Below are 9,030 nucleotides of genomic sequence, written 5' to 3'. Positions count from 1 at the left end.
AAGAGCACAACGTTGGAGTTGAAGGACAATGTTGTTGGAGGATATTCATCGTAGTGGTCGCTTATCGTTTATGATGTAAGCATGAATCTTGATTGTGGTCAGGCAGCGACAAGAGCATTTAAAACCCTAAAAGAAGGCATGGTGATGAAGAATGATGATACATGTTTGAACGTGATAAAAACACAAAGGGGTTTTCACGTAGCGTTCTCGTGATAGAGAAGAGAGATTAGATATGGTTATTATTTATAGAAGCAGTTACTGATTTAATCTATTTCCTTAATAACATGATATTTAATTAATGTTGATAGTAATTACAATATCAAAAAACCGAAATTACCCTTACTTATGATGTTAAAATCCCAAAAAATGCCATTATAAATGATTGATCCATGTTTATTCTCACGTTCTCACAATATTTCTTGTCTTTACACGAACCTACTATATATATATATATATATATATATATATATATATATATAAGATTTTACTGAATTTTAAGTACAAGCCTTTACTTCAGAATTTTCACTTTATGCATTAACCGTATTACAGAAAATTAAGGAAGTCAACTATTCATTTCAATGCATAGATGTGCCTTTTATCACCCCTCTTATCTCTTATTAGTTAGACTTTGACCCAGCTCCTTCCGATATCTCTGCATTTTCCCCCATATCACATTATTTTTTAATGGTTGTTTATATAAACTGGAATACTCATTTAAACATTGGCATCGACATTACTGAAAGACACTTGACGTAGGTTTCTTCGAACCTCTATCTCTCCACTTCTAATCTTATTTCCATCTAAAGTTTGGGTTTTTGTTACCCAAAATCTCTATAGTTTTGTTTCAGTTGCAGGTTATGGAGGTGGTGCGTAACACCATCGTCAAGCCCTACACATACATATTTCTCTCATCTTTCTTTCCAAAAACCCTAATCGAAGTCTTTATCATCATCTTCATCTTCAGTTAAGGAAACCACCACTCTTCCCTTCTCTCTTCCCTAATCGGCGACCTTCAACACCATGCACCACCATCATAGATTTTATCGGTTACATATTTTTCTGATTTATGTTTTATTTTGATTTTTAGGACCCCGACGAAGTCTGCATCGCCATTGCCACCATCGCCACCCTTTGTTCCAGTCGCGAACATCCAGGTATGATTTCACATAAGTTTTCGACACCTTCTTTCTTTCTCTTTTCTTCATCTGTTCCAGTCGCCACCTTACACCACCCCGTTCTCTCTTTAATTAAAAACCCTTGACACCACCCCAAAGCAGGTAAAGTTTTAACCAAGTCTGTGAAATCTTCAGGAAACTTTTAACCAAGTCTGTGAAGTTTTTATTTGTTCTTTTATCTGTTTTTGTTTTGAAGAACAAGGGAAGGCACTCCATGTGTTCGATGGAATGCCCCAAATAAAATGCACCTTCATTTTGTTGGTTTGATGTTTGGAAGAAGGTAGGTATCATTGAGTCTTCATTTTTTTTTTGTTTTTTTGTTTCTAATAATTTTTTTACAGACACTTATGTTGAGGTCACTACAAGATTATAATTTAGCCCCTGATCCAAAGAATTTCAAAGTACAATAGCTGAATGGAATTCCAAAAAGTCCTGAAATGGTTGTTCTCTTTACTACTAGTTACTTTGTGGTTTGTTATGTATTACCTCATTGACATTGTTCATGTTTTTAATTTTTGTTGACTTACATTATCATTCCGACCCTACTTTTTATGTTCAAGTTCAGTTGAGTAGCTTTAAGAAGGTTTTGATGACAGTATTGAGATAAATTCATATATTATAAAACAAATTTATTAGGTTTTACAACTTGTTTTGTTGGTCTTCCATTGCTTTCTTCATTTCCACTTTCTTTATCCCGGATTCAATTACGTAGAGATGGAAGTAACCAAAGTTTCTTGAATACGACTCTCTTTTTAATGAATCTATCTTTTTTTTTTTTTTTTTTTTAGGGTCAGCTATTGGTATATGTATTATGTGTATATTAGGAATACTTTATTTATTTATTTATTGCTTATCTTAACATGAAGCTTTTCAAAGACTTCTAAAGGACCAAGTGTATTTAATGTTATGTTTTACTTGAACATGAAGCTTCTCATTTGGTTGTATTTTTCTCTGTGGGTACAGTAGTCGATGCCTTCATCATCAGATGCCTTTTTCGTATTACACAACATTCTCTCATTGGTGAACACTACAGGTAAATGTATCCTTCCCCTTCGTATTACACAACATTCATAATTCACTTATTGTTCACCTTTTTTCGTTATGGTTTTCTTTAATGTTTCTATTTTGATTTGGTAATGTCCGAACTTTGTAACCTTGATTCAAATGTGATACCCTTTGTTTTGCTTGATGAAATACCCTTCTTTTTCAAAAGGTTCGCATACCCAACTATATGGATTTAACTGGATATGTATGCTTAAATCTATATTCCAGAAAAGGGGATGATTTTAGAATGTGGATGAAAATATATGTTTTCTTGCAGGTTAAAAAATAAATCAAGGAAAAATCTCTTACTTTGGTGATCAATCCATGAGGAGGACATAATCGACGATGCATCAAAGTGCTAACTAACAGATGGAAACATGTTGTATATGAAACAATCATGGAAAAGGCCAACCAACTTAAAAACAAATAAATTTAAATGATATGTGAAAGGGGAACCCATTCTAGATTTCCACCCCTCAAAATTTTGACATTTTTTCTTATAATATTTGAAATTTTGCAAAAGGAACTTCGTAGTAAATGAGCTTAAAGTTTCAGTTGAGTACCTTTTCAAAAACAAAATGTTGCAACTTTACATTTAATAATAGAATGGGCAACATATTTTAAGGTTTTAAAATCAGATTATTTTAGCAAGCTGCAGATGTTAAAAAACAAACAGTCTTCTTCTTGTAGATTGCAGACGTTTGATCCATCTCTTCTGCCACAGAAGATTGCAGATGTGGTCCGCAGACTGCAGACCTTTTGGCTTCGAAAAAACAAACAGCACCTAAGAGAGAGCCGCATAGAAGGTCCTTCACACACAAAGGCAACAAGGGGGTTCTCCCCTGTTCATTATTATATTTCTCTTTTATATAAATAAAAGGAGATTGAGAGGCAGTGGACTCGAAAATTGGAAGAGGGGAAGCAGATTTGTGTTCTTTTCTTTTCTTTTCTATCCTGATATGTTATCCTTTTACATTTCTCATGTTTTTCGATTTGATGTGCATAGTTTCTTTCATGGGGTTCTGTTTTATTGGAGTTGCTGGGGATATTCTAAATTTGTCAAGTATAAATTTTAAAGATGCAAACCTTTGCATTTGGCTGTAAGTCAAATACGTCTGCAATGTGTTCATTTACATGAACAAAAATATGTTGAGAAAAGAAACAAAAAAAGTAATATTAAATACTCCGTTGTGAGGTTTATGTGAAACAATATTGCAGGAGATGAACAAAATAACATAATCCAAGTAACATGTGATATTTGTTTAAATTAATTGGTAATTGTTGTACCAAGCAATAAGAGGTGCTATTTGTTTTAGTTAATTCGTAACTGTTTTACATCAATTTCAAGAGAGTTCATACAACATCATAATATTTGAGAATGGTGTATTGAATAATATTTACATTATTTACGACAATATCAAACTAAATAATATGAAATTTGACATGAAACCATGAAACCTTTAATTATCTCTTTATTAAACCTAATTATTTCATCCAATAGAATTTATAAAATTGAAGACTGAAATTACATATTAAAAAAAAAAAAAAACAAGATTTATCACATTTTTAGTTCATTTGTTAACAACAAAGTCTTTCCTTTTTATCATATTTTAAAAATATGGAATTGTGTTTTTTTAACTAATTACACTCATAAAAACAAATGTATAATAGTTATTATACTCTAAGAAATACAATTGATCAACTTTAATAGCACCAATAGGGATCATTAATCCCACAAATATTCGACCTCTAGAAACTAATTTTTGTAAAAAAAAATTTGTACTCATCACTTGGTGCAGGTAAACGGTTAGTATATATATATATATATATATATATATATATATATATATATATATATATATATATATATATATATATATATATATATATATCCGGTAAGAATTTTTTTTTGGTAAGAAGGTAAGAAGTTTTGTGAATAACAACAAAATCATTGTATAAATGAATCATCGAGATGTTTTTTTGAGATTTTTTTTTTGTGAATCATCTTACAAATGAATCATCTAATGATTCATTTTGTTTATTCGCTAAAAAAATATGTAGAAAAAAACTTCTTACCTTCCTACCAAAAATTTCATTCTTATTTGATCTTGACTCTCTCTCTCTCTCTCTCTCTCTCTCTATATATATATATATATATATATATATATATATATATATATATATATATATATATATATATATATATATAGTTAGTGGTTAGAAGCTGACAGAAAGAGTCTCCATACCAAATACGGTGGAGAAGCAAGCATTTTATAATAAGAATAATTTACATATACAACCCTTAGAGAATAAGGAAAAGTACAAGAAGATGAAAATCACATTAAAGAATGGAAACGTATGAGAGACCTATGAGTATCTAACATCCCCCCTCAAGCGAAATGGTGGCGGTTTGATGCACAACATGTCGCGGAAGAACTCAAATTGATGTCGGGGAAGACTCTTTGTAAAGATATCCGCCACCTGAAGCTTGGTAGGAACAAATTTGGTGTGAAGTTTCCCAGAAGAAACAAGTTCACGAATGAAATGATAATCCAACTCAATATGCTTAGCTCGTTTGTGAGAGACTGGATTTTGCGTGAGAAATAAGGCACTTTTATTATCACACAGAAGCGTTGGTCGATCCGGAGGTAGAGCATGCAGCTCCCGCAGTAAATGAGTGATCCATATTATTTCCGTAGCAGTGTTTGCCATGGCACGATACTCAGATTCACAACTCGAGCGAGAGATGGTGGGTTGTTTCTTAACACTCCACGATACAAGGTTGCCGCCTAGAAAAATAGAGTAGCCATAAGTAGAACGACGTGTCTCAAGACACCGAGCCCAGTCCGCATCAGAATAACCAAGAAGGCCAGTGGAGTTATGGCGAGAAAATGTGAGGCCAAAGGACATAGTGCCCTTGACATATCGGAGAATGCGCTTGACACTCTGAAAATGAGAACGCGTAGGACTCTGAAGAAACTGACTAACTTGATTTACCGCATATGAAATGTTAGGACGTGTGATGGTCAAGTATTGCAGCGCACCAACAAGAGACCGATAGTGAGTCGGGTCATCAAAGAGCTCACCACTCGTGACAAAGGCAGCATTGGAAGCAAGCGGGGTGGTAGCTGGTTTGGCGTCAAGAAGAGCTGCTCGCTGAAGAATGTCATGAGCATACTTAGATTGACTGAGAAATAAGCCAGTATCAGTATATCTGACTTCAAGCCCAAGGAAGAAATTAAGGCGGCCGAGATCCTTGATAGCAAACGTATCGTGCAATTTGGTGATAAAAGACTGGATGACAGCCTCTTGATTTCCAGTCAAAATTAAATCATTGACATAGACAAGCAAGTACAAGATACACGAGTCCCGTTTGAATACAAACAGAGAACTATCCGCCTTGCTACAAACAAACCCACTAGCAATAAGAAAGGTGCTTAGCCGATGAAACCAAGCCCGCGGAGCCTGTTTAAGCCCATAGAGAGCTTTGTTTAGACAACACACATGATGGGGTAAAGTTGGATCTTGAAAGCCCGGTGGTTGCTCCATGTATACCAGCTCATGCAACTCACCATTAAGAAAAGCATTGTTAACATCAAGTTGGTGGAGTTTCCAGTTGTTAAGAACCGCCAGTAAGAGCACAATTTGAACAGTAGAGGCCTTAACCACCGGACTGAAAGTTTGAGAATAATCAATTCCCAGGACTTAACTGAACCCCTGAGAAACAAGACGAGCTTTGTGTCTTTCAATTGAACCATCGACATGATATTTAGTACGAAATAGCCAACGACAACCCACTATGTTATGATGTTCAGGTCGGGGAACCAATGTCCAAGTATTATTCCGGTGAAGAGCTTCCATTTCTTGATGCATGGCAGTCAACCAATATGGATGTTTTACAGCGGATTTGAACCCTTTCGGATCCGTGGAAGCAAAAAGCGCTGAATATAGCGCATGGGAAGCAGTGTGGGACAAATCGGCCCGATGCTTTGGTCTGAAAATCCTAGCTTTGGCTCGTGTGGTCATTGGATGTCCCGTGGGTGGAAGAACAGGGGTCGGAGTAGCAACGGGTGAATCTGACTGCAAAGGCATAGCAGGTTCGTCAGAAACAATCGTGGGCTCGGGTGTAGCAGGCTCGGTAGTGGGCTGAGAAAACACATGGTCTCCCGGAGATTTAAAGGAGACAGGCGGGCATTGTGTCTCATCACAAAGGTCGCAGACAGGCAATGATGAAGAAGAGGCCAACGTTGACGACGATGTTGGCGAAACAACCGGTGCAATAGGGGAACATGGGTGATCATCCAAGAAATTTGTCAAGGTTAACATGGTTTTCGGAAGTTAAGACGTAGCACCAGAAAAAGGAAAGCATTGTTCATCAAATTTGGCATGCTGAGTGATATAAATACGTGATGTCGCAGGATCAAGACATTGATAACCATTGTAACGAGAGCAGTAACCAAGGAAAATGCATGGGAGGCTTCGTGGAGAGAGTTTGTAAACAGTATAGTCTCGTAAGTATGGGTAAACACGACAACCAAATGGCCGAAGGTGATCATAAGTTGGAGCCTGATTAAATACAAGCTCAAAGGGAGATTTATTCTGTAACACCGAAGTAGGTAAGCGATTAATTAGATAGATTGCAGAACTAAATGCGTGAACCCAATACGATGGAGGGGCGTGCACATTGAATAACATTGCCAGATCCATTTCAACAATGTGTCTGTGTTTGCGTTCGACCCGAGCATTCTGTTGAGGAGTGTATGGACAAGAAACCTGGTGAAATGTGCCATTATCATTGAGTAATTTGCAAACACGATGATTCAAAAATTCGGTGCCGCCATCACTCTGAAAAACCTTTACTTTACGACTGAATTGTGTTTGAACAAACTTGAGAAATACATCCAAGACTGCATAGAAATCAGATTTGGTTTTAAGAGGATAAAACCACGTAAATCTAGAATGATCATCCATAAACACAACATAATATCGGTAAGCATCAACAGAACATTCAGGTGAGGGTCCCCACAAATCACAGTGCACCAAATCTGGTATGTTTAATGAACGCTTTTCATTTATAACAAAAGGTAATCGATGTGCCTTAGCAAGTTGACAAGGAGAGCATACAACCGGGTTTTGTAAAAGAGAAGTAACCAACAAACGACCCTGTTTATTTAAAAGTAAAATGGTGTCAACGGACACATGTCCTAACCGAGAGTGCCACAATTCAAAGGACGCCTTCAACTTTGACTTGGTGGAGGCAAAGAACGCCCAAGGACTGGTAGAGAGAACATATAAGCCACGTTCACACCGACCTTGAGCGAGAACTTGTCGCGTTGATCGATCCTGAATGTAGAAATAAGGTTGAGAAAACAAAACATCCAGATTATTATCGATGGTTAATTTACTAACGGATAAAAGTTTTTTGGTAATCTTAGGAATGACCAATACATCCTGAAGCCTAATATTATTATTAAAAGAGGAGTCGCCAACATGTGAGATGGGAAGAACCTGACCATTCCCAAAAGTAACCTGGTTAGTGCCCAAATAGGGTGCGGGTTGAGTCACCGACGAAGAAGTAGATGTCATATGGTCCGTCGCACCGGAATCAACATACCAATCCGGTCCGGCGGAAGAAACATGACATTGGGCATGAAAAGCTTTGGCGAGATCAGCATCAGAGGCGGGAGCATGGGTGGCATAGGTGGCAAGACTAGGGCAGGCATTAGCATAATGACCGTTTGTACGACACAATTGACAGTGCGGAGGACGGCGACCACGTCTCCGACCGCCACGGGAGGATCGACCACCACGACCCCGATTAGAGATAGTATCACGAGACAGAGCGGTAAACGCAACAGGTGGGGCGATGGACCCATGAATGGACTTGAGAAACAATTCGTGCCCCTCTGCCTGCGCAAGAAGATCCCTAAAGAGAAGGGGTGACCGAGAGGCTCGAGTAGCAGTTGAAAAAGTTTCAAAGGATCTGCCAAGGCCACATAAAAACCAATGAACCTTATCAGATTCTTCAACGGGATAAACAATCGCCGATAGCTGATCACAAATGGTCTTAAATTTACGACCATAATCAGTAACAGTAGAGGCGCCTTTAGACAGTTGGCGGAGCTGATCGAGTAGGTTTTGAATGCGCTCGACAGAAGAGTTGCTGTAGGCGGTCTCAAGGGCAACCCATATTTATCGAGCTGTGTCCAACCCAATAATTTCAGAGAAGGCCTCTTCAGTGAGAGAGGCATGGAGGATGATAACAGTGTGCTGATCAGCAGCAAGCCATACCGAGTACGCCGGATTTGGTGAGGATTTGTCATCAACGAGGAGTTCTGAGGGTGGAGCACAGGAGGTGCCGTCAACGTGACCCATCAGATTTTGATGTGTGAGGAGAGGAATAAGTTGACTCTTCCATAACAAATAGTTTGAGGGGGAAAGGCGAATAGTAATGAGATGCATAAGAGTGTTAATGGGGAGGAGAGTATCAGCGGAGGTGGAACCTTCCATGGATTAGAAGAGAGAAAAAGAAAATGTGCAGAGAAGGAAATGAGAAAAAAAAATAGGATCTTTAGGCAAATGATACCATGACAGAAAGAGTCTCCATACCAAATACGGTGGAGAAGCAAGCATTTTATAATAAGAATAATTTACATATACAACCCTTAGAGAATAAGGAAAAGTACAAGAAGATGAAAAATCACATTAAAGAATGGAAACGTATGAGAGACCTGTGAGTGTCTAACAGAAGCTAGTATCACGAAATTGTTTATGTAAGTGTTAGAACTCAATACCTCTAATTTAAGAGGCA

At 37.4% G+C, this 9,030-nt stretch overlaps 1 long non-coding RNA gene across 6 annotated transcripts; it reads left to right on the top strand.

Moving 5' to 3' along the window:
* The first annotated feature begins 640 nt into the window (after positions 1-640).
* Positions 641-3,274, top strand: LOC145041300 (uncharacterized). Of its 6 annotated transcripts, none has more exons than XR_013680046.1 (6): positions 641-752; positions 849-963; positions 1,088-1,154; positions 1,372-1,455; positions 1,517-2,208; positions 2,497-3,274. It is a non-coding gene; the product is annotated as an uncharacterized LOC145041300 (long non-coding RNA). The 6 variants fall into 6 exon arrangements; XR_013680045.1 differs by having other exon boundaries at positions 838-963; XR_013680050.1 differs by having other exon boundaries at positions 641-963; positions 1,517-1,615; positions 2,139-2,208; positions 2,910-3,274.
* Positions 3,275-9,030: the final 5,756 nt, after the last annotated feature.

Source organism: Lactuca saligna, chromosome 4 (genome assembly GCF_052625555.1).
Source record: "Lactuca saligna cultivar CGN05327 chromosome 4, ASM5262555v1, whole genome shotgun sequence".
NCBI classification, from domain to species: Eukaryota; Viridiplantae; Streptophyta; class Magnoliopsida; order Asterales; family Asteraceae; genus Lactuca; species Lactuca saligna.
This window is presented reverse-complemented; position numbering and strand designations above follow the sequence as displayed.